Source organism: Nicotiana attenuata, chromosome 7, assembly GCF_001879085.1.
Source record: "Nicotiana attenuata strain UT chromosome 7, NIATTr2, whole genome shotgun sequence".
Lineage (NCBI taxonomy): Eukaryota > Viridiplantae > Streptophyta > Magnoliopsida > Solanales > Solanaceae > Nicotiana > Nicotiana attenuata.
The window spans coordinates 81051116-81077049 of record NC_031995.1 but is presented as its reverse complement, the minus strand read 5'-3'; the positions used below and the strand labels follow the sequence as shown (position 1 = coordinate 81077049).

The 25934-nt window shown below is 39.1% G+C and overlaps 1 long non-coding RNA gene across 1 annotated transcript; it reads right to left on the bottom strand.

The window, feature by feature from the left end:
• Positions 2038-7004, bottom strand: LOC109230558. Its single transcript, XR_002068672.1, has 4 exons — positions 6939-7004; positions 6692-6760; positions 3886-3994; positions 2038-2077 (listed from the first exon to the last, which is right to left on the bottom strand). It is a non-coding gene; the product is annotated as an uncharacterized LOC109230558 (long non-coding RNA).

Sequence of the window (25934 nt, the reverse complement as noted above, 5' to 3'; positions counted from 1 at the left end):
CCTGTTGTCTTCCAATGTATTTTTCTTTAATTCGAGTTGATAATCTAATAATATTGAAATATATTTAGTACAAGGAAGAAAAGGACAATTGGAAAGGGGACAATAAAACTTTTTATCAAAAACATCAATTGTACCAAACAATTGCAAGACATACAAAGCGAGATCCAATGTGGAAATTCAACGGGGCAAGTGCACAAACAACCATTTTAGGATGCCATTAGAGAATTGCCAGTATTTATTTTGTCCTGAAATTTTAAACTAAAAATCTTAATTTTAGGATAATTCGAGGCAAAAAGTTAAACTGAAAAAAGTGAAATTTAATTTTTAAATAACAACCATTTAGAACGACTACCTGGTATTATTTCTATAAATTCAATTATGAAACACTTTTTGCATGTTATATGTGGTTCTGATAAGTGTGATGTGAATCACACCAAAGTTAATTGATTATCTTACATTAGTTGATTATAACTCTAACTAAACCTATTCGATTTAGAAACTTTCCTTAAATAAGCGTAAATATTACTAAATTTGTGAATCACGCCAAATTTGATTGGTTATCCTACGATATAATCGATTGTAAATTCATTAAATAGGTCACAATCCATCATGTAACTAAATAACGTGCTACAAAAGGAAGTTGAGGGAAGTGCACAAACAACCATTTTTATAGCTTCTAATTAGAATTTAGCCATTATTTATTTCTCCTTGAATTTTAAATTAAAAATCTTAATTTTACAACAGTCCACGACATTTAAATCTCGAAATATTGAAATAAAAAATTAAGATTCATAACATATTGTCTAATTTTTAAATAACAACTTTTTATAGTGACTGCCTGGTGTTATTTCTAAAAGAAAGTTCAACTAAAATTCTCTTGAACATTCATTTCTAAAAGAAGGATAAATTCAAAATGATGAGCTAACATATTTAAATGAAAGAATCTTGTTCTAATGTACAGTGACTTACCATACTAGTATATGAAGTTGCATCACATGGATTTCCACTTTAACCATCATCATCCACTAATTTTGGTCCGAGTCAAAAGTGACATAATTTCCTTATTGCCTATGTTATTTTGTTTCTTTAGTACATTCCACTTTTTCCAAAAGGTAAACATGTTGTATCGAACTAGGCATGTTGTATTGTGTCATATTACTTTGTCGTTCTCTACAGTACCGAGTCAATTTATTGGCTATCGTTTTTGCTTTTTATCTATTTTCTGGTCTTTATGATACTGTTATTATTCCTATGATATCTGTTGGTGGTACTGATATTGTCTCTTTTCGTCTTGTTGAGCTGAGCATCTTTCGAAAACAGCTTTGGACTGAAAGGTAGCGACGCCATGCAGCTACCTCGATAGTCTCCGAAAGTCTGGCTCTCAATCAACAGCCGCCGTGACCAGAAGCGCCTGGATCTGAACACGAGGTGCAAGGAGTAGCATGAGTACAACCAACTCAGTAAGTAACAAATCCAATCTTTGGACTGAAAGGTAGTGACGAACTCAACCGATACAGTTAACAACAGAAATAACAAGCGTAGGCATGCTTTCAAATTAAATAGGCAGCTCAAAACAATAAAGCAGATCAAATCCGAACAATATAAAGAATACAACTATTCTATCACTACATGCCAATGCACATGCTGTATGTGATTCACCATGATGTCAGCCTCATGTGCTCACACTCTCAAATACTCAGCCACTCAGTACTGTATATGGCCCATACGGCACAAGGAAGATCCATCCCGGGATATATACATCACTGACCACCAGTCACCCAGTACCGAGGAAGGCCAATCCAGCCTTATGGAGAAGATCCATCTCCAGGTATCAAGTACTTCGGACAAGATCCATGTCCATGGAAAATCCATCCCTCAATAATATCAACCGCGCTCACTTGGGGTGTGTACAGACTCCGGAGGGACTCCTACAGCCCAAACGCTATCATAATATCAATATAACCGCTGCGAGTGCAACCCGATCCCATAACTGTCACTCATAATCAGGCTCTCGGCCTCACTCAGTCATCAATATCTCCAGTCTTATTCACGGGCTCACAATGTCATGATAACTATCCTGAAATAAAGATATGATGTATCAATAAATAACAATGAGACTGAGATATGATATAAAATGAATGAATATAATTGAGTACGAACTATCAGCGAAATCAGTAAGGTGACAGCAAAAAACGACCATTATGGGTCCCTACAGTACCGGCATAAATCCTAAATATGATATCTAACATGATTGACATCTCAATTACTTTATCACATGATAAAAACACGGATATCAACAAGATAGAGTCATTATACAGTGCCATGGATCAACCACGTCACAATTCTCACGATGCACGACCGCACGACCGTCGCTTGGCATGTGCGTGTAACACCCTGTATATTAGGACTAGGTGTGGATATATTAAATGGGTATTAATTTGATATTTTAGACATATGAAGTCCTAGATGGATGATTATTGGTGAAAATAGTTATTTAAGAATCAAGATGGAGAGTGAGGTGCATAAGATTCGATAAAATCGACTAAGTTTATAAAAGGTCCGTCTTCCGGCAGTGGTTAGTGAAAATGTGTAAAGAATTTTGAAAAACTCAAAAGAGCAAAGTTTTAGGTCTTTCAAATAGCTTTCCAATGGTATATTACGGAGCCTGAACGGATCTATGTATAAAAACTTATGTGCGTTTTACAGAATAGTGTACAATATGCGCGCCCAGTGCGCGCCCAGCGTGCGGCCGCGCACTTGTGGCAGTGTTACTGCCATTTTGCGCAGTCAGGTGCGCGGGGGCGCACTTGGGGGGTCATTTTAAAGCCCTACTTTGTCCCCCACACCCCCAAAACACAAAAACTTGCTCTAGAAAGGGGAGCTCCCAAAAACCTAACTCCTTAAGGGTTCCTCCACCATCCAAGGTAAGTTCTAATGGTGATTCTAAGTTAATTTTAATTTTCCAACATCTTATTAATATGGGTAAACCCTCCACATCATTAGATGTTCGATTGGGACATCATTGTTGAGAGAAGGAACCCTAGAACTCGAATTCAAGGGGATTGAACTTCAAAAAGATAATGTCTTCACCCTCTAATTGATTCTAGCATTGGACTAATGATTATTGACTCTAGTTCATGAGATATGAGTTGATGAGTTTGATAGAAAAGCATGAACCGTTATAGGTTCGGGGTGTTGATTATTGATTATTGGTTAAGTGTGTTATTTACCTTATGGGTGATAAAGAATGATATTGATTATAACCATTTGACACTTTAGAATTTATCTAGGAGCAAGAGAATGGGTTATTGGGTGTAGAGACACCATTAATACGGACTATGAATCTTTATGCCACCAAGTGTTTGTGAAAATGCCTAAGTAACCAAAACATGAGTATTATTGCTAATATGGAATCCCTTTGACTTGTATTGATATACTAGATGAGGTTTGCCCGTGCATAGTACGGGCCTAACATTTCAAATACTTATATAGAAAGTTTATATCTAATCTTTAGTTGCATCTACGATTTAAACCCTAAATAGGAATATATATCCTGGAATAACCATACTTTCACTAATACAGAAGCACAATTCCATCCTTAGTAAATAGTGACAAACATTAAAGACCACCTACTATTCAGAACATACATATTCAGAATTTGTATTCAGGAACAAATGAATCTCGCTTCCTCAATAAAATTAAATTCACGAAGGTAAACCATACAAAATGATAGACTAAAGACACTATTTGTTCATGACTTAGTTTTTGAAATATTTTCTGCTAGTAAGTAGCTACAATTAGTGCATGACAAAGTTATCATAGATAAAATCATATAAATAGGTAATGCAACTCCTTCATACATCAAATATATGCTTTAATGCTTACTTGGTCTTAATAAGTGTCTTTACTTGCTTGAACTGGTTGAGCAAGGCAAGAATGTAGTAACTTCAGGAAATTTGTGGATATGTAGTATGATAAAAATATCAGAAGCCTCCTGCAAAAGTAAGTAACTTCTATATCAGCCGTTTAATTTAAAGTACATTACCTTAAGGAAGACTGACAAAAAAATACACTAATCATCCGTCAATGAAAGGGTATCTTAGAGATAAATATAACCCCCTGTATAAATAAAAATTTTGTGTCTGCCAAGACACTGAGCCGAAGCATGTTCATAAGACATACATGTTAAACGATAGCATATATGTGATACATTTAAAAATATACATGAACTATATACTCCTTGTGCATTTCATGTACTGTACTAAAAGTAGAACAAATCAAACAATTATGAACTAACCAATTGGTCAAGTGAATTAGTCCCTTCCAAATATGTTAAGATGTTATATCAATCCACCACTTATATTTTCACACAAATATTTAAATGAAATACAAACTTAAAGTAAAGTCCAAGCAAATTATATAAACTTTTAGGTGAAGAGCAATAAGAAAGAACGGAAAAATATAGTATACGCTAATGCAATATCTAGCTAGTTGGAACTCTATCTAACACTATCACTGATGTTCCTAGAATAAACATGCATTCCAATCATCTGTTAAATAATAGTAATACAGGAACAACCATATTATTGATCCAATAGTTTATGAGCTATAACCAGATAAACATTTGGGCACAATTTATTATTTTCTCTATTGTAACACTAAATCTCTACTGTAACACAAAGAGTACTTTCTAGGCGTTCCACTTAATTTAAAAACAGTACGATAAAGATGCTCGACTTCAAGAGCTTATATTTCAAGAGATACATGTCCCAGAAAGAACTTGGTACTTGGTTTATTAGTTACTCCACATAAATGAACAAGTGATACAAGCAGAAATAACCAAACAGATAGCTACGAATTACAAATCAAGCACCATAAGTCATGGTGTGGAATTTGGTATATGACATCTAATGGTGTGGGAGGCTTATCCTGGAGCTTAAATTGTAAAAGATCTATGTATGATTTAAATAAAAATTACGGGTGGCTATATGGCGAGTTTTATGTTCAAAAGGAAACTGATGCTAATGCTGCTTTAGCGTGTCTGTTTGTTGATATTAAGAAAGTGGCTAAAGCAGAGGAGCAAGTTACTACCTATAAGTTTTGTGACTTGGTGTCTAAGCACATGTGAAAATTAATGAAGAAGAAACCTATGTGGTTAGTCAATAACAACCTATCAGGTATCAGAAGCACTGTTACAATACTGATACTAACTCTATAGTTTAAGTTCTGCCCTAGAAGAGGAAGCCTCTTCCACTGAAATAGGTTAAAGGCTCATGAAATCTCTAATAGATTTTCCAAGTCTGTAATATTTTAATTTGCTGAGTAGACATACATCACTAAGAAGACATCTGATACAAAAATAAGAATGGTACATATGAAACGTCGATAAACCTTGTAAAGTTTAGAAATTTATTTTTTCCGTCAAGCTATTAAAGATCATCTAGCTTCTTAACAAGAAATTGGAAGAAAGATTTCATTATTTCTTAAAATTATTCATTTAAAGATTAAATATCGGTAAATTTTTTATATATCATAAAATATTACGGTAACAAAAACTACCACTCAATTTCAAATAAGAAATAAATAAATAATTAATAATAAAAAGATTTATGAAGATCTAATCGCTCACTTTTGGCAAAAAATGTCAAATTATGTCATGCAAACCATCAGGTATTTGCAATTTGGCCAATACGTCGGATCGCATGAACTATCTTAGCTTGCACCTTCATTCTCTTCAAATTAACCACGGTTAACTTTAAGAAATTTTTTACCTTAATAATTAGTAATTAAAGATTTGGAGTGTGATAAAGACTAAAGTTTGGGGGGGGGGGGGGGGGGGGAGGGAGAATATAGGGGAAAAAATAAAAAGGAATTCCGATTGTTGCTTCTAGAATCAAATATATAATAAAAAAGAAAATGGACTTTTGTAGTTATAGCAACAATACTCATTGTTGACAAATGAGTATCTTCAATACAGCTACATTTATAAAATATTTTGAAAAATGCATACATATTGGACCTATTAGAGCAGTTCAATCGGCAACCCTTAAACCTTGAAATTCTCAGGTTTTTAGTCCTTTCGTTCGTCAACAGTCCTCTGGATATGAATTTATTTCCTCGATTTTAGAAGGAAATTTCTAAACATCAAGATTGTTTTACAAAGTATATAGAGGGAATTTCTTTTTAACTTTTTTTGCACAGGATGAAACAGCCTCAAAGTTTTACAAAACCCAATTCTTAAAGTAACTCATAAATTTAACTAATAGTTTGACGTTGGCTATAAGTCAGTACTTTTAGGTTTGATGGATTTTAAGAGTGCTGTCACTTTCTGCTATTATTCGTTATGCTAATATACTACAACTTATGACTGGAGTGTTTTATCAAGATTAAGTGTTTAGTAAAGACAAACTCCTATAAACAAAATTTAAGAGAGAGCATAAGCAAATTTTCTCTAACACCAGACCAATAAACTAACATGCCAGTTAATGGCATATAATACATAAAATAAAATTGAAATCATGATATGATTAGAAAAAAAAGCAATTGTTGTTAAATTTTCGCTACACTTCTTCAAAATCTGATCATAGTTCAATTACAGAACTCTTATTTACGAGAAATGAAATCTTCCTCACAAATATGATAGCAAGACAAAAACTAAGAAGGATGTATATATGCTAGCTTCAAGAATTACCTGAGAGGGAGAGGGAGAGGGAGACAGAGAGAAACAAGAAGTTGCTGTTGGAAATGCAGAGAGAACAACCTAATAAAATTAGAAAAGCAAAAAGACACTGTTAAGGAAACAACATTGAAGCAAAAAAGACTGGAGTTCTTCAAGAAACGGGCAATAATCAACACAAATATAACAAAGGTAGACCAAAAATTGGAAAGAACGAAGACAACAAAGAGAAATTTTAGGAAAAATTGAAAGGAAAGCATACCTGGATGAGAAGATGAAGAAAAGAGTTAGTTGTTGGACGTTGGTGCTCTTTTTTGTCAGAGATGAGAAAGAAAAGAGATCCTTCTAGAGTTATATTTTAACCCTTGTGACGTAATTACCATTTTGTCCTTAAATAAAGCTAGATTTGCAAAGATGCCATTGGTCGACCATCTTTGCTCTTTATCGAATGTGTTAGAATAAGAGGCATCTGCTGATTTGAGTGAGCATGTGACATGTCAAAGCAAGCATTTTATGACATCCAGTAGTCAAATTTATCATGTTGCCCATGTATGGCAGATTAAATGACAATTTTGTCCTTGGTCGACCATTCTTCTCTCTTCTATATAGTAGAAAGATTAAAGTTAAAAGGGTTGACGAATATTGTTTTACGCTCAAGAGCAGGAAGTTAAGGTATGTGAGGCTAACTCTCAATGTTTGGGAATGTTAATGATTCTCCCTACACTATGTTTCTTTTACCACGTTACTAATTGCCCCAGAAATATAGTTAAGCCTAGTTCCTTGAATAGTTGCAGAACTTCTATTCTCTAGCTTCGTAACTCGTTCATGACTTTCATTCTAAACGTTGTGAAATCAGTGCTTAATCAATATAGACTTGGGTTTGATGCCCATGAGTCTTAGTATAGATTACTCAGCATGTCATAAACAGTTGAAGTTTCAATTTTCATAATCAGTTCATGAATACATATCTCAGTCTAGCTCTATTCAGCATTCAAGTATCATGTAACTCAGTATGGTTCAATATTTCAGCATCATGTATTTCAGTATGATTCTCAGTTCCTGAATGTTGAACACCTGTATTTGGGCCTGAGGCCGTAGTTTATATGCTTTATGCATACTTGGGCCTGAGGCCGTAGTTTATGCTTTATGCATGTTTGGGCCTGAGGCCGTAGTTTATGCTTTATGCATTTTTGGGCCCGAGGCCGTAGCTTGTGTACATATATATATTTGGCCCGAGGCCGTAACTTATTCAGATAAACAGGTTGTTCATCATTCAGAAGACGGATTATTCATATCCTTACTTCCTTTGTTCAGTTCAATTATTAATTATCATTTCAGTTATTAGTTATCAGTTATCATTTCAGTTTCATTTTCAATAGTTATCATTTCAGTTATCAATTATCAATTCTCAGTTATCAGCTTAGTTTCAGTTTCAACATTTATAATTCTTTCTTTCAGTTGCTTTACATACCAGTGCAATTCAAATGTACTGACGTCCCCTTTGCTCGGGGTCTGCATCTCAAGATGCTAGTAATGATTTACATATTGATGATTCAGAGCGCTAGGATTCTTGTACCAGCTATTTGGTGATCCCCATTTCTTTTGGGGCATTTATCATTACCTTACAGTCTTTAGTATTTCCAGACAGTCAGTGTTTTTAGTACTTCATTAGAGGCTTCATAGACTAGAGTAACAATTAGACAGAGTCGCAGGCTTTTCATATTAAGCTATGTTGGCTACAAATATGTTTCAGAATTGTATTAGTATTTTCGCACTTTGATTTATATCATCCAGACTTTCATATACCAGCATGTGTTAGTTTATCTTCCGCATTTAGTATGTTATGATATCACATGTTGATTCAGCCAACTAGTTGGTTCGCTCGGTCGCATGTAGTTAGGCACCGGGTATCGTGTTACGTCCATGCCCAGGTCCGGGGCGTGACAAAGCTTGGTATCAGAGCACTAGGTTCAAGATTCTTAGGGATTCTATGAAGCCATGTACAGTGGAGTTTCCTTTATATGTGTGTGCCGGCCACTCATATAAACGGTCAATGATCACACCCAACTATGCCCTCTAAAAAGGACTCTGCGGACGTTGCAAATATAACCCAAGTATTACGCCCAGGGTCGAATCCACAGAGAGTTAACCTATCAATCACTATCTTTAGACCCACTAAACTCTTCAGAACCAGTTTCCCAGATGTTTGAATCACAGTTGAAGGTCGCTTTACTACTACGATTGCAAGTAAATTAAACAGCTGTAAATTATATTGCTAAGGTTGTAAACAATGATGAGAAGAAGCTAAGGCAATGATTTCCCCTATTGAAGGAGTCCCTTCTGTTTATGCTCATACAAATTTACCAACACATCTCTATCAATCATGAACGCTCATCTTACCGTAAATCTCTCCCGAGTAATCACAGTAATATACTAATTGCACTCTCCCGAGATACACTAGCTTACTTTATTTCGCACAATTCACTTTAGATTACACCCAAGGCTTCGTTATCCCTAATCCCGCCTTTAAACCCGCAATTATAGATTCCTCTTATACTTTGGGAGTAGTGTTGTTCAACAATAACCTAAATATGCACTCTTTTCCAAGTTATGCACACTAAATAGGCACAACTAATTGAGGATCCTGTCAATTAACTACAACAAGCACAAAGTTGAACAAATAGAGATTGAAACTAGCAATTTGTATTCACATACACAAGATGTTCATCCCCCAATAGGTTCCATAAAAGCCTTAGACAAAGGATTTAGCTACTCATGGCTATGGGAAAACAAACTAAGATAGAATTCATCATAACTAGCAATAAAAATCAAAGAAAAGAAGAAAGATGTTTTGGGTGATCTCTCACAATTGTTTTTCCTTGCCAAGATACTCTAAAATTCAATACATGCCTCTCTTGGGCGAAGTCTTGTATTTAAAATAGGGTTTAGGTCTAAAAATCCCGTGTTTTACACTTTAGTCCCTCAAGTTTTCTGCTTCCGCCGCGGTTGCGGTCAAACCGCGGTCAACCCAGTTCTCTGAATCTTCAGGCCTGTTTTGCGTGGTTTACTTGGGGAATTTCACAATTGGCCTCTTTTTCTTCATTCTTGACTCCAAAAGTACTCCCTAGCCTTCCCTGGTCATATATCACCTGCAAATCATGAAAAGCACTAATAAGAGCATTTTGTTATCACTTTTATCATCAAAACTATACAAGAAGGTGATTATTTAAGGCGTGATTATAGTTAAATTCACCTATTATCAAACACCCCACACTTAAACCTTTGCTCGTCCTCGAGCAAGTTAAACCACACTTCTTGGCCTAACCATTTGATACATTACCCCAATTTATGCCACACTCGCCATTACGAAGGACCAACCTAAGCAATGCAACAATCATACCTCAGATGCAGACTCTCATGCCATGACACACTCGTGCTCACTCTAGTTACTCTAACAGAAGTGAAGATTTACTTTTTCATCCTGAGTCACATGCCCTCACATCACAAGTCTAAGAGAAGTTCCCCACACACAAAATTCAGACAATAAGGAACCAAGGATAGAAAGAATTCACTCACTCTCAGCAAAGAGCATTCATATGCTACACAGACACACCATAAGCTTGCCCCTAGTGTAATACTCTACTAATCGAGTTGTTCAGTCAAAGATCACGAGGTCTTCATTTGGTTGTAATGTAGGCTAAGGGACGGGTAGGATATATTTGGATATAGTGACTAACCTCCCTAAGCACTTTTAACACATTCTTCCTTTTATTTCAATTTCCATGCTCAACCTAATCATTCTTCCACATCTTTGTTTCACGTGTGACCCCCACTTTTCTTTAGGTGCAACTGACTTCTTCTTTTTTTCTTTTTCTTATTTTGTTTTCTTTGTCTCATTTTTTTTCAATGCCTGTGCACCAATCAAACAATTCATTCTTGATTTCCTTTTTTTTTTCTAACTTCCTACTACCGCACACTTTGACTTTTGTATGTTCTTTAGTGATTCAAGCGCTTCTAGGAGGTATAGGTTCAAACAATCAAGTTATTCAACACAGAAATTTAGGTCATTATAGGGTTATCAAAGAACAGGCTTCAGGCTCAAAGGGGTTAACTATGGCAATATATACTGGTGGATTCACAATTATATAGGGTTGCACAAAGAAATGCCTCAATCATCTCTAAAACCAAACAACTTCTATTTTGCTTTGCAAACACACAGGGCAAGTTCTAGGTATCGCATGCAAGCACAGAATGCAAGTAATATCTCCCACTCACTTAGCATGCAACTCATTCCGAATCAGTTCATCAACACACTAATACGAGCATTCAAGCAAGACAAGATTTGCAACATTAAGGCATGGATTTACGAGTCCACAAGCGAGACTAGACGTCACACTCTCAAGTTCATTTTAGTTATTTGCAAGTGTGCATATCAGAGGTTGTATTCTAGCCTTCACCCATCTTAGTCCTAAAACTACAAAAGGAAAATTTACCTAACCCGTTCAAGAAAAGCCCTTGGAAAAGAACCGTGGTCAAAAGAAAAACCAAGGGGGAAGTATTACACTACCTAGAAGAGAAAAAAAATAAAAAAAATAAAAAAAAAATTCTACATGGACTACTTTCCTCAAGATTACTGTCCAAGTGGTCCGTCCTCAGGAAGAGTCCTCTAACTTGTTTTCAGTTTACATTAATTTCGATTTTGACCCTCAAGAGACCCGTCGACAAGTGTCCGTCGTTGGGCCAAGTCAGCTACTCCTAATATAAGCACACTCAAATATATACAACACATCAATCTATTGCTCCAGCACAACAATGTCTATATACATTACAACACACAATCAGAGCAAGTCTCCCACCCCACACTTAAAATCATGGCATGTCCCCATGTCATATCAAGAAAGTAAAGAGCAGAAGGGTCAGAAGACTTCCCTGAGACTCAATCAGAGTCGGAGACGGTGCTGGGGTCTACATGGCAAGCTCTCCCCAATGCACGTAACCAGGGCATAAACCGGCTCTCAGATCTAGACTGCCTTTGCGACATGGCATCCATCCGCATGTGTAGGCCATCCACCGAGGTGCGGAGATCCGCGACCTCTTCCTCCAAGGAACGCAGCATAGGCTGGGAGGACTGTGAGCGGGATAGGCCTGCTCCAGAATGGGGGCGCCGAGATGGTCCGGCACTGTCAATAGACCTCCTGGACGGTGCAAGAGGAACCGGATCATCATCCTCATCATCTATCTCAATTGTGGTACGTGTACCCCGGCCCACTCTGATGCTTGAGGCTCTGAATGCTGCTCTAGGGGGCAAGTCTCCATCGGCAGGATTGGTGGGGGTATTTTTCAGCAGGCACAGTGTAGTCACCAAAGAAGGGAAGTAGAATCCCTTTGACAGCAGCGGCCCCCGTAGGACCATTTCATCACTAATTACCCTTGCCGCATCAAAATCCTTCTTCGTCACGAAGCACCATGTCAACAGTGCACGCTGGAAGTTCACATCAGTTGTGTTGCTTGAGGGCAGGAACCGGCTGCAAATGACAGTTAACCAACACTTAGCCAAGTGTGTGAATGAGTTGGAGTTCAGGGTGATTTGGTCACGTATCCATGTTGGTCGCCCCTCTGCACAGAGTATATCAGTCATGACCTCCCATGTGACCCCTGGCCTGTCGTGGTAGTAGTCAATGTCACTAGTGAACTGAGGTAGCCGCAACACCTGGCGAATCATGGGAATTGTGGCGCTGACCACCTTGCCTCGCACAATCACCCCCCTACTTAAGTTCAATGGGCAGTTGGCATAAAACTCCCTAACAAGCATCTTGTTGACCGGGGCAGGATCATCAAATAAGAATTCCATTTCCCTCCTCCAATACATCTCTGCCTTTTCTACGCGGAGGGCTGCCCGGTCAAGCGAGATCTCATAGATGAAGTTCTTCGTAGCCTTGGCATGAAAGTCGTCCTCCGCTAGTTCTGATTGGAACCTGGATTCATCATATGTAGGCCGTTGGGATGCGCCTGCCGATCTCCTTTGCCTTTTAGGAGCCATAGTACCTGCAAAGAATTCAGAAGAACCATCAAATATATCCTTCCTGTGCCAGTTGGATGGGTACTCAGACTTCACCACCCAATGGCACCATACACTTGCCCCCATTTATTTCATTCATACAAAGTGCCCATTCCCCACTACTAAGGTGTTCAAGGAGAACAACCTCCACAAAGGCTCCACAATTTGCTTGCAATTTCCGGCATACATCACCCCACACTTACTTCCTCAAATGATTCACGTTAAATACAACACCACCATACACCAATTACAACACCGCCATCCACCCAATACAACACCGGCACAACCTAGGTTAGGCATAAAATGCCTCAAAATTGTACAAAAAATCCCAAATTTTCGGCCAAAAATGGCCCATCACCAAACTACACCACAAAAATATTTTCTAGGCCTCCAAGTCATAAAACAAACCCCACAATTAAAGTATCATGGAGACCCAACCAAATTAGCACTAAACAACCCCACAAACATCAAATACAACAATAGAAAACATAAAAGAAAGCAAAAATTAAAACTTGAACACTAATCCTAACTAGGGTTTACTAAAACTAACACAAAACTAAATTACACTAATTAAGAAGAAGAAATAGAGGGGGGAAGAGAACTTACTTGATGGAAGAAGGGAAGGGTGGAGGTGGAGTTGTGGAGAAGATGATAGTGGAGTGTGGGTGAGAGAGAATGAAGATTTTTCTTTTTGTTAAAGAGTGAAAGAAAGAAGAAGAAGAGAAGAGGGGAGGGTTGTCGGTGTGTTGCTGGAGAAGGAAGGGGGATGGGTGGGGAGGTTTAAAGTAATTAGAAGGAAGGGGGGGATAACTAAAAAAAATAAAATAAAAAAAATTTAACAATTATCTGAACCTGGGCCCATCTGGGTCTGCCGCGGTTCTNTCTGCATCTGACGGCTTTTTTTTTAACAGAAAGATTACACTTACAACAATTTCATGGGTTGCCTCCCACGCAGCGCCTGATTTAACGCCGCGGCACGACTCAGATGAGCGCAATTAAGGCTCGCTCAACCTCTGTGGTTTATTCAAGTGCAGCTCAGACATTTCCTTAGGCTCTCTCATACCCACATATAATTTCAATCGCTGACCATTGACTCTAAATGTACGAGAGTCATTCTCAGTGGCAACTTCCACAGCTCCTAACGGGAAAACTTCAACTACTCGAAATGGTCCAGACCATCGTGACTTAAGCTTACTCGGGAACAACCTCAATCTTGAGTTGTATAGCAATACCATGTCCCCAGGTTTGAAATTTCGCTCAACGATGTTCTGATCGTGTAGCCTCTTCATTCTCTCCTTGTACAGCCTTGTGCTCTCAAAAGCAAGATACCGGAACTCCTCGAGCTCATGCAATTCAGTGACTCTTGACGTGCCCGCAGCTTCCATGTCTAGGTTTAGCTGTTTCAGTGCCCACCACGCTTTATGCTCAAGTTCTACAGGTAGGTGACAGGCCTTCCCAAACACCAACTTGTATGGTGACATACCAATTGGTGTCTTGAAAGCTGTTCTGTAAGCCCAGAGTGCATCATCTAGCTTCCTTGCCCAATCAGTTCTTGTGGCGTTCACGATTTTTGTCAGTACACTCTTGATCTCTCTGTTGGATACCTCAACCTGTCCACTAGTCTGCGGGTGGTACGGAGTAGCCACCTTGTGGCGCACATCATACTTAGCCAACAACTTTTCAAAAGCCCTATTGCAGAAGTGAGTGCCTCCGTCGCTGATAATTGCGCGTGGTGTCCCAAAGCGGGTGAATATGTTCTTCTTTAGAAACCCAACCACCACTTTTGCATCATTGGTGGGCACCGCTGCAGCTTCTACCCACTTGGACACATAGTCTACAGCAACAAGAATGTACTTATTGCCATAGGAACTGACGAAGGGACCCATGAAATCTATCCCCCAGACGTCAAACACTTCCACCTCTTGAATTGGGTTCATGGGCATCTCGTGGCGCCGGGAAATGTTCCCGGTGCGTTGACATTCATTACAGCCCTTTACCCATAAGTGAGCATCTTTAAACACCGTTGGCCAGAAAAATCCAGCTTCTAGCACCTTTGCTGCTGTCCTAATTCCCCCAAAGTGTCCACCATACGCCGATGCGTGACAAGCCTGCAAAACAGAAAATTGCTCTATCTCGGGGACGCATCTCCGGATCATATTATCAAGGCATATTTTGAACAGATAAGGTTCATCCCAGTAATACTGGCGGCTTTCCCGAAAAAATCTTTTCCTTTGGACCGATGAAAGGTCGTGAGGAACAATACCACTGGCCAGGTAATTAGCAAAGTCCACATACCATGGCGCTTCCTGATGAGTGGTGGCGAGCAACTGCTCGTCTGGAAATGTTTCCAGAATTTCCTCAACCTCTACTACATTTTCAGCTCCCTCAAGTCGTGATAGATGATCAGCGACTTGATTCTCAGTGCCCTTCCGGTCACGTATTTCAAGATCAAATTCTTGCAGTAGCAACACCCAACGAATCAGGCGTGGCTTAGATTCTTTCTTTTCTATTAAGTACCTAAGAGCTGCATGGTCAGTGTATACAATTACCTTGGATCCTATCAGATAGGACCGGAACTTGTCAAAAGCGAACACCACAGCTAGCATCTCCTTTTCTGTCACTGTGTAGTTCAACTGGGCCCCGCTCAGCGTTCTACTAGCATAGTAGATCGGGTGCATCAATTTGTCTTTCCGCTGGCCCAGCACTGCCCCCACTGCATAGTCACTAGCATCACACATTAATTCGAACGGTTGCTCCCAGTTGGGGGCAACAATGATGGGTGTTGTGACCAGCCTCTGTTTCAACTCCTCAAACGCTACCCTGTAATCATCAGAAAATACAAACGGGTGATCTTTCTCTAACAACTTACAGAGAGGGTTGGCGATTTTGGAGAAGTCTTTTATGAACCTCCGGTAGAAACCGGCATGTCCAAGAAAACTTCTTATGGCTTTGACCGAAGTTGGTGGAGGCAGCTTTGCTATTACATCAACCTTTGCTCGATCCACCTCTATTCCCTTGCTTGACACCCGGTGCCCCAAGACTATTCCTTCTTGTACCATGAAATGGCACTTCTCCCAATTCAGAACCAAGTTAGTCTCGATGCACCGTTTCAGCACATGCGTCAGATTTATTAGGCACTCCTCAAATGAATTTCCCACCACTGAGAAGTCATCCATGAACACCTCCATTATGTCCTCTACCATGTCAGTGAATATGGCCATCATGCACTGTTGGAATGTGGCGGGTGCATTGCATAGGCCAAAGGGCATCCTCCTGAAGGCATATATGCCATATGGGCAGGTAAAGGAGGTCTTCTCTCTGTCCTCAGGTGCAATAGAGATCTGGTTGTACCCTGAGTACCCATCCAGAAAGAAAAAGTGTGACCTCCCTGCCAATCTATCCAGCATCTGATCAATGAAGGGAAGTGGGAAGTGGTCTTTCCGGGTGGCTAGATTCAACTTTCGATAATCCATGCAAATTCTCCAGCCTGTGACAGTTCTTGTTTGAGATTAGTTCATTGTTGTCATTCTTCACAACCGTCATGCCACCCTTTTTAGGAACGCATTGAACTGGGCTAACCCAGCTACTGTCAGAGATTGGGAAAATTATTCCCGCATCCATCCACTTTATCACTTCCTTCTTCACCACTTCCTTCATATTCGGGTTCAGCCTCCTCTGATGTTCCCTGGAAGGTTTGTGCCCCTCTTCCAGCAGAATCTTGTGCATGCAATAGGCGGGGCTGATCCCCTTGATGTCTGCCATGGTCCACCCATTGGCAATTTTGCACTCCCTTAGTACCTGCAAAAGCTGTTGAACCTGCACATCTAACAAACCAGATGAGATAATAACAGGTAATGTGGAGTCGGGACCCAGAAATTCATACCTGAGATGAGCTGGCAATGGCTTTAGTTCCAGCTTAGGTGGTTCTTCGATGGATGGCTTTGCTGGAGGGGTCTCTCTCTTTTCTAAGTCTAAGGGCTCAAACTAGCCATCTAAATTCGTCAAGCATGCAGCAAGGGGATCCTCAACCGTCAACACCTCATCATCAGACTCTACAATTACATCCACGGCATCAATAAGAGAACAATTGGCGAACTCACTTGGTCGCCTCATAGATTTCTGTACATTGAATATAATTTCTTCATCATTGAGCCTCATCTTGAGCTCCCCAGTCTCACAATCAATCAAAGCTCTCCCCGTGGCCAAGAATGGTCGCCCTAAGATTATAGAAATTTCTTCATCCACTTTGCAATCCAAGATTACAAAATCTGCAGGGAACACGAATTTCCCCACCTGAATAAGCACATCATCAAGGATCCCAAATGGACGCTTCACAGTCCTGTCGGCCAGCTGCAACAACATAGAGGTGGGTCTAGCTCTCCCAATGCCCAGCCTCTTATAAATAACCAGGGGCATAAGATTAATGCTGGCCCCTAAATCACAGAGTGCCTTAGCAAAGGCAAAGTTCCCAATAGTGCATGGAATTGTAAAGCTACCCGGATCAGATAGCTTTTCAGCAACAGGTCTAGACACCACTGCACTACAGGTCTGAATAAGTGTCACTGTGGACAAGTCTTGGAAGTCAAACTTCCGAGACATCAAGTCCTTCATCATTTTAGCGTATCCAAGCATCTCCTTTAAAGCTTCAATCAATGGAATGTTTACCTGGATTTGTTTGAGCATCTCCAAGAACTTTTTATACTGCTCCTCCTTTTGATGCTTGGCCAACCTCTGTGGAAATGGTGCAGGAGTTCTTTTCTTCTCCATCACTTGGGATTTCTCTTTCTCAGCTACTATTTCAATTACTGGCTCAGCTACTTTCTCAGTCTCCTGCTGCATATTCTTTTCTTCAGGTGCGGGCTAGACTGTAACCTCTGTCAATCCCGTAGACTCATCGAGCTCAATGGGCACTGGAATGAGTGTCTCAGCCTGTATGTTTTCTCGAGCTCTCTCTTGCTCTACATCTAGATCCCTGCCATTACGAAGACTTACCGCCATCAGCTGCATTGGGCCCTGATCTTTTGGATTGATTTGGGTATCTGCAGGTAATGTCCCTTGAGGACGATTGTTCAGTGACATTGAAATCTGGCCCACTTGTACCTCAATATTTTTGATAGCTGCATCATGTGCATCCACCCTTTCATTTATCTTAGCATTGGACCCAATAACCTGCTGCATCATTGCTTCCAGTCTTGCAAAACCGTCTTCCTATCTTCCACCCTACTGCTGCTGAGGTGGGTGGTACCCTTGCTGCTGATTGTTGTACCCCTGTGGTCTAGGATACGGTGCCATGTTGTTGGGGGTCTTATGCCTCCATGTTTCCGGCGTTATATGTGGCTGAGTGGCCTGTACTGCTGCTGNTTGGCTCTATTTGTTGAAAGTTAGCAAGTTGAAGAATTAGAGACTTCTTAAGTTTGACTGGGAGTTGACTTTAGTGTTATCAGGATCTGATTGTAGTTTGAGACCTTGTATAGGTTCATTTCGTTAATTGGAACTTGTGTGCGAAATTTGACTGTAATTCGGAATGTCTAAGTGTGATTCGTACGCGTTCGGCAAAGATTGAAAGTTAAGAGAAGAATTTTGATTTTTTATTCTTTGTTTTGATATTATTTGGTATTTACAGCCCTTGTATAAGGTATTGGGGCTGGTTGATATGATTGGACGGGATCCCGGGATCCTCGGGTGTAATTCGGGATGGTTTTGAACTACTTCAGATGTGTTAGCATTGCTGGTTTTATGATTCCTTTAATAAGCTTCGCGATCGCGAAGAGAAGACCGCAATCGCATAGCATTTTTGGGAACTGGGGGCTTTGTTCTTCGGTTTCGCATGGGTACTCACGTGCCTGCAAAGTGTGGCAGACTGGTCACTACATTCACGTAACAATTGAAAATGTACTTCATGTGCCTGACTTTAAGTTCAACCTAATGTCAGTGTCCAAACTAACCAGAGATCTAAGTTGTGCTGCCATATTTTTACCTGAACTGTGTGTGTTTCAGGATCTTTACAATGGCAGGGTGAAGGCGATTGGTAAGGAATATGAAGGATTATATGTGCTGAAGGGAAGAGGAATCAGACAACTAGCAGCTCATGTTGGTGTGAATGCAATAGCTGAAGATACAGGAAATTTGTGGCATATGAGGCTTGGCCATGCCAGTATTCCAGTAATGCAGCATGTTTCCTTCTTGCAGAATAAAGTAGATAATGAGATACAAAATAAATGTTTTGTTTGCCCCTTGGCAAAACAGTGTAGGTTAAGCTTCCCAGATAGTCAAAAAAGGAGTAGTAGACCTTTTGAACTTGTTCACATGGATGTTTGGGGACCATATAGAAAGGCAACCCATGACAGGAAACACTATTTCCTTACAGTTGTTGATGACTTCTCAAGAGCTACTTGGATTTTTCTGATGCAGTTTAAGAATGAGACTATTATATTTCTGAAGCAGTTTTTGTGCATGGTTAAAACACAGTTTGTTACTTGTTTTAAGATTTTAAGAACTGACAATGGGACAGAGTTTTTTAATAAACAATGGAGTGATCTTTTAAGATCACAAGGCATCATTCATCAAAGTAGCTGTGTCTATACTCCTCAACAGAATGGGGTAGTTGAGAGGAAACATAGACACATACTTAACACTGCTAGAGCTCTAAGATTTCAAAGTAATGTTCTAAGTCTCTTTTGGGGGGAATGTGTCCAAACAGCAGTGTACATCATAAACAGACTACCTTCTAAGATCTTAGATGGAAAGAGCCCTTTTGCTGTGTTGCATGGTAGAGAACCCTCTATAGTTCATCTAAGAGTTTTTGGATGTCTATGTTATGCAACTAACTTGGTGATACAGGATAAGTTTGCTGCTAGAGCTAGAAAGGCTGTACACATGGGATATTCCACCACCCAAAAGGGATATAGGTTATATGATTTAACCACTAAATGTTTCTTTGTTAGCAGGGATGTATCATTCAGGGAATTTGAATTTCCATTCAGGGAAATGCAATCACAATCTAACCTACAGGACAATCTGGAGACCAGTTTTTTGCAGCTTGATCTATCAACCTCTGAGGCAATTGAACCAATAGTCATACATTCAGAAGAAAATCAAGTCACACAGGAAGAACCAAGAGGTTCTATTCCTGATGAACCATTCCTAGATCATCATGGTGCTGATGATGGAGCAGATGAATTTGATGCNATCCCTTTAAACCTGTCCCATGTCTCGTGTAGAGTCTCCATTGGTTTCTGTTTGAAACTTACGATCTCATCAATTTGTTGAGCAGTTTTGTTGGGCGGGTGGAACTTGTTGTGAAATTGCTTGACTAACTCATCCCAAGTTTCTATAGAGTTTATGGGGAGCGAGTTTAGCCAAACCTGAGAAGCTCCTATCACCGAGAATGGAAACAATAATAGCCCGATTGCTTCCGGAGTCACGTTGGGTTGCCTTTGAGTTTTGCATATAGACAGAAAGTTCTTCAAGTGCTGTTGAGGATCTTCTGTTTGTGTCCCAGAAAAGAGTCCCTTGTTTTGCAACAAGTGTAGCATGTTATTTGTGATCTGGAACGATTCAGCTTGTATTGCGGGCACAACAATGGCAGTGGCCAGATTGTCAGCTGTGGGTTGTGCCCAGTCATATAGTGCACCCTCAGGCGCAGGAGGTGCCACTTCTCTGGCATTTAAGCCAACTTGCTCATTCCTGAAGTTTCCGTTGGGATCATTTACGTCTCCCATGTCAATTTCGAATTTGTGTGTTTGTTGGGATTGTTGAAGTCTTTAGTTGGCACGATTCAATGTCCGAAATGTTTTCTCGGGGTCTGAGAGTCCTTCAAGTAGTTCTCCAGTCCTCCTAGAATTTCTAGGCATACACCTGTGCACCCAGATCAACAATCGTCAAAATTTCAATGAAAAATTGGGTAGAGAGAAAACTGACCACACTAAGAATTTTTGTATTTCTATCAATGGTAATTGATAATTCCGTTAACTCCCCCGCAACGGCGCCAAAATTTGATCACGCCCAACTATGCCCTCTAAAAAAGGACTCTGCTGACGTTGCAAATATAACCCGAGTATTACGCCCAGGGTCGAATCCACAGAGAGTTAACCTATCAATCACTATCTTTAGACCCAATAAACTCTTCAGAACCAGTTTCCCAGATGTTTGAATCACAGTTGAAGGTCGCTTTACTAACTACGATTGCAAGTAGATTAAACAGCTGTAAATTAAAATGCTAAGGTTGTAAACAATGATGAGAAGAAGCTAAGTCAATGATTTCCCCTATTGAAAGAATCCCTTCTGTTTATGCTCATACAAATTTACCAGCACATCGCTATCAATCATGAACGCTCATCTTACCGTAAATCTCTCCTGAGTAATCATAGTAATATACTAATTGCACTCTCCCGAGATACACTAGCTTACTTTATTTCGCACAATTCACTTTAGATTACACCCAAGGCTTCGTTATCCCTAATCCCGCCTTTAAACCCGCAATTATAGATTCCTCTTATACTTTGGGAGTGGTGTTGTTCAACAATAACCTAAATATGCACTCTTTTCCAAGTTATGCACACTAATTAGGCACAGCTAATTGAACAAGCACAAAGTTGAACAAATAGAGATTGAAACTAGCAATTTGTATTCACATAAACAAGATGTTCATCCTCCAATAGGTTCCATCAAAGCCTTAGACAAAGGATTTAGCTACTCATGGCTATGGGAAAACAAACTAAGATAGAATTCATCATAACTAGCAATAAAAATCAAAGAAAAGAAGAAAGATGTTTTGGGTGATCTCTCACAATTGTTTTCCTTGCCAAGATACTCTAAAATTCAATACATGCCTCTCTTGGGCGAAGTCTTGTATTTAAAATAGGGTTTAGGTCTAAAAATCCCGTGTTTTACACTTTAGTCCCTGAAGTTTTCTGCTTCCGCCGCGGTTCTGCCGCGGTCGCGGTCAAACCGCGGCCAAATGCCCTCTCTGAATCTCAATTTATCCGCAGCTCTTTTCCACCGCGGTTCTACCGCGGTCGCGGTGGAACCGCGGTCAACCCAGTTCTCTGAATCTTCAGGCCTGTTTTGCGTTGTTTACTTGGGGAATTTCACAATTGGCCTCTTTTTCTTCATTTTTGACTCCAAAAGTACTCCCTAGCCTTCCCTGGTCATATATCACCTGCAAATCATAAAAAGCACTAATAAGAGCATTTTGTTATCACTTTTATCATTAAAACTATACAAGAAGGTGGTTATTTAAGGCGTGATTATAGTTAAATTCACCTATTATCACTTAACTCCAGTGAATTGTCTTCTCTTTTTTGCTTAACTCTAGATTGAGTTATCTTATCGGGTAAACGGATAACCGAACCGATAATTATTGATAACCGATTAACCGATACCCGATACCTGATATCTTATCGGTTCGGTTATTGGTTTATCAAATTTATAAACCGATAACCGATATGCTAAATCTATAATATTCATAACCGAACCGAACTGACCGATGCCCACCCCTAGTTGGCACTAATCGTTGAAAAATTCTCATATGACGAGTTGTGTTCAAATACCATTGTTGATGTTGAATTTGCTTTCCACCTTGCTTGGTATTGTGTTGTTTTTGATTGCATGATGAGGAAGAGTGAAATTCACGAAGGATGTTGTCGTGCTTGTGAGGAAGATTGATTGTGCATGAAAGGTGTTTCTGTGCCTTATTTACATATTGATATTATTGCTTGACTGAATGTGAGGATATGCACGAAGGGCGTTTCTGTGATTGATTACTATTTTATTATGTGAGGAAGAGCGTAAAAGCACGAAAGGTCATGCCGTGCAATTATTTTTACATTATTATGTGAGGATGAGAGAAAGAACGAAGGGTAATGCCGTGCAATTTTGTTTATTTCATTGTTCTTTTCTTTGGCATAAAAATGTGAACTTGGCTTTATGGCTTCGTTATTTGCTTTTAAAAGATTGTTCGGAGTTGCTGTAACTCTACTCTATGTTTCTTCTTTAAGCCCTTTTACTTATGTACTTGTTATTTCTTTACTTGTTATCCCGTCTTTATACTTGACACTTTGCTTGTTATTTCATTACTTCTTGATATATAACAGCATAAGTTTATTGTTGGTGTCTTGTCTTAGCCTCGTCACTACCTTGTCGGGGTTAAACTCGACACTTACTGAGTACATTTGGTCGATTGTAATCATACTACACTTCTGCACTTCTTGTGCAGATCGGGACATTGGTATCGGCTGAGTCCCGAAAGGTGCTTAGCAGATACCAGTCGGGTGATTCAAGCCTTTCTAGGTACAGCTGCATTCCATTCGCAGGCCTAGAGTGACCTTCCTATTTTTATTGTACTGCTTCTACCTTTCGAACAATATTGTATTTCTTCCAAAACAGTGTATATAGTAAACTCTAGAAACTCATGTAATTGTGACTCCACATCTTGGGAGGGTTGAACATTAGTATGGATTTGAGACGTATCTTGTTCACTTTCGAGTTGCTCTTACCTTTCTTATTATATTGCTGATTAGTTATTTATGGCTATCCTTTTGTACTTATTGTTGTGTGTTGGCTTGGCTAACAAACGATGTTAGGAGTTATCACGACCTCGATTGGTTGGGATTTTGGGTGGTATAAAACTTTTAAAAATAGAGAAAAAATATAAATAGTGAATTAAAAAAGGGAAAAAATACCAAAGAAAAAGAGGATAATAAGAATCAAATATACACTCATTTTGTGAGAGACTTCACTAGTACCACTAGACGTACGACCATGAGTAGTAGTGATATAAAACCGGCAACAATTTTCCCTCTGATATTCAATATATTTTCATAATTTTGGAATACTAGTATATATTATCTAAGTTTGTGGATCTAACCTTTAATATATCAGAAATTGCAGACGGCCTGAAATATTGAGTAGAAGTAACTTTAACTGATCAGTTAACCTGCGATTCATGTGATATGTGCATGCAATTTTCTATAAGAGCATATTCTTCTTTAGGACTCGCTTTTGTTATCAGGAAAATAATAGTAGCAGCTTTTACAGTTTACTACTCTCTTCATAAGATTGTGCATTCCCAAAAATAAGAAAACTAAAAAAAAAGCAAATCCCTCTAAAAAGGGAAGCACAGATTATTTTGAGTTGTTGACGTTGACAGAGTTTTTAGGAATAACAACAAAGTTTTCTTTATTCATAATTGAACTATATTTTAGATACAATAACGGTTGTGGTGGAGCGGTAAGTATATTTTTATTCTTAATCAGAAGTCTCGAGTTCAGGCTCTAGGTATGAAGTTGTTTTTATTAGGAAGCACTTTATCTTTCAGTACGAGACTTTTCGGCACGAATCCAATTTTAGTCGAATTCAAAAAAAAAAAAAAAAGACCAGACGAGTTACTATGAAGTCAAACGCTTCTTTTAGTTGATACTTGTGATAGTAGTAGCTAGTAACCTTTTGGAGTGCAACCAACAAGGGTTGTGGTGGAGTGGTAAGTACTCCTTCATCCTTAACCAGAGGTCTCGAGTTCGAACCCCTTGGTATGGAGTCGCCTTTGTTAGGGAGCGCTTTACCCCCCAATGTAGGACTTCCCGGCGCGAATCCGGATTTAGTCGGGCCCCAATGTGGATACCGGACACCAGATGGGAACCAAAAAAAAAAAAAAAAACTTTTGGAGTGCAAAAAAAAAATTAAACGTGATATCATTAATGAATGACTTATTTTCTCGGTCAAACAAATATAGTTTATAAACCTATGTCTTACCATGTTTTCCGGGTCAACCACTTTGGTAACTTGGCTTAACTTCCATTATTTACACAAGGTAAAGAAAAGATGACGTTTCCATTCAAACAAAATTTTACTTTATGGTAAAGAAGAGAATCCATATAATACAAGACTTCAAAAGTTGGTGATAATCAAATCCGTTTATCTTGTCAATATTGATTTAGGAAATATTTTAATCCATCACCTTTTTTTTTTCAATAGAGTTTATTAAAAAAATCAAACTTCTCACACCAAAAGCTAAGTATTTTATCTTCTTTATATAGTTTCTTTCCCTTCTCTTTCCACATATTTCTCTTTATTTGCAGTTTATAAGAATTTGTCCAAAAATACTTTGACAAACTAATTAAACCAAAAATGGAAGAAAACAAACTCAGTACAGTGTCATTGTCCTTTAGATTTAGTATGAGGTCTTCTATATGTGCATGTTTATATTGATCAAATAATTTAGGTTTAAAGCTTCGTTCGGTTGATTGTATTGGAACAATTAGTTCTAGCATAAAATAATATAATGCTTGGTTAGCCGCATAAGCAAAAATAATCGGTGCATAAATGATTTAACTTTTGGTTAGCGTACGTATATATAATGTTGGAGTTACATAGTCTATGCAGCAGTTTGTAGTGTATTTATTCGTATTGGGCTCAGCAGCCCACATTACTTAGCAACCCACAATCTGCCGGGTCGGCCCACATAATTAGCATTAACTCTTTACATTTTTACCCCTGTATATAAATACAAACTCTAGAACCTTCAGAACGGAAGGAATTCATTTTTGTACAAGATAGAATAAAATGACAGCACTGTTCTTCTTTGTTCCTTCTTCTCTCAAGCCTAATGTACAATTTCTTCTTTGATTTCTGGTACAAATCGAAGCTTTACATGGTATCAGAGCCCGGAATATTGTAGATCTTCATTTCTCGAGTCGACCGATGGTACCCTCGTCAAGTTCCGTTCAGGTCTGATTTTCGTCGGGGTTCACTCACATCATCGATTTATTGGTTTCCGGCGAAGATTTGTTGGTTTCATAGTGATTTTCTTCCAGTTTGTTAAGCTTTCACTCCGATTGTCAGCGTATTTTGTCGAGATTCTCCGATTTCGAGAGAAGGTTCGAAACTAGGGTTTTCAAGGCCGTTCTTCTCCGGTTGCGAAGAAGGCTGGTAAACACATTTTATTTTTTTATACTGCTTCTGCTGGTTATTGAGCACTGTTGGTTGAAGTTAAACCCTGTGGTACATTTCTGTTGATTTTCGTGGTATATTTTTGTTGGTGTTGCTCCGTCTAGTTTCAGTCATGACAAACGGATCTAGTAGTACTACTACTGATTCTGAATTTATACCACGTGCTTCTAGTCCATTATTTCTTCATTCATCTGATATACCTGGGATGTCCTTAGTTGCTGTTCCTTTTTCTGGTTGTGGTTTTGGTGGGTG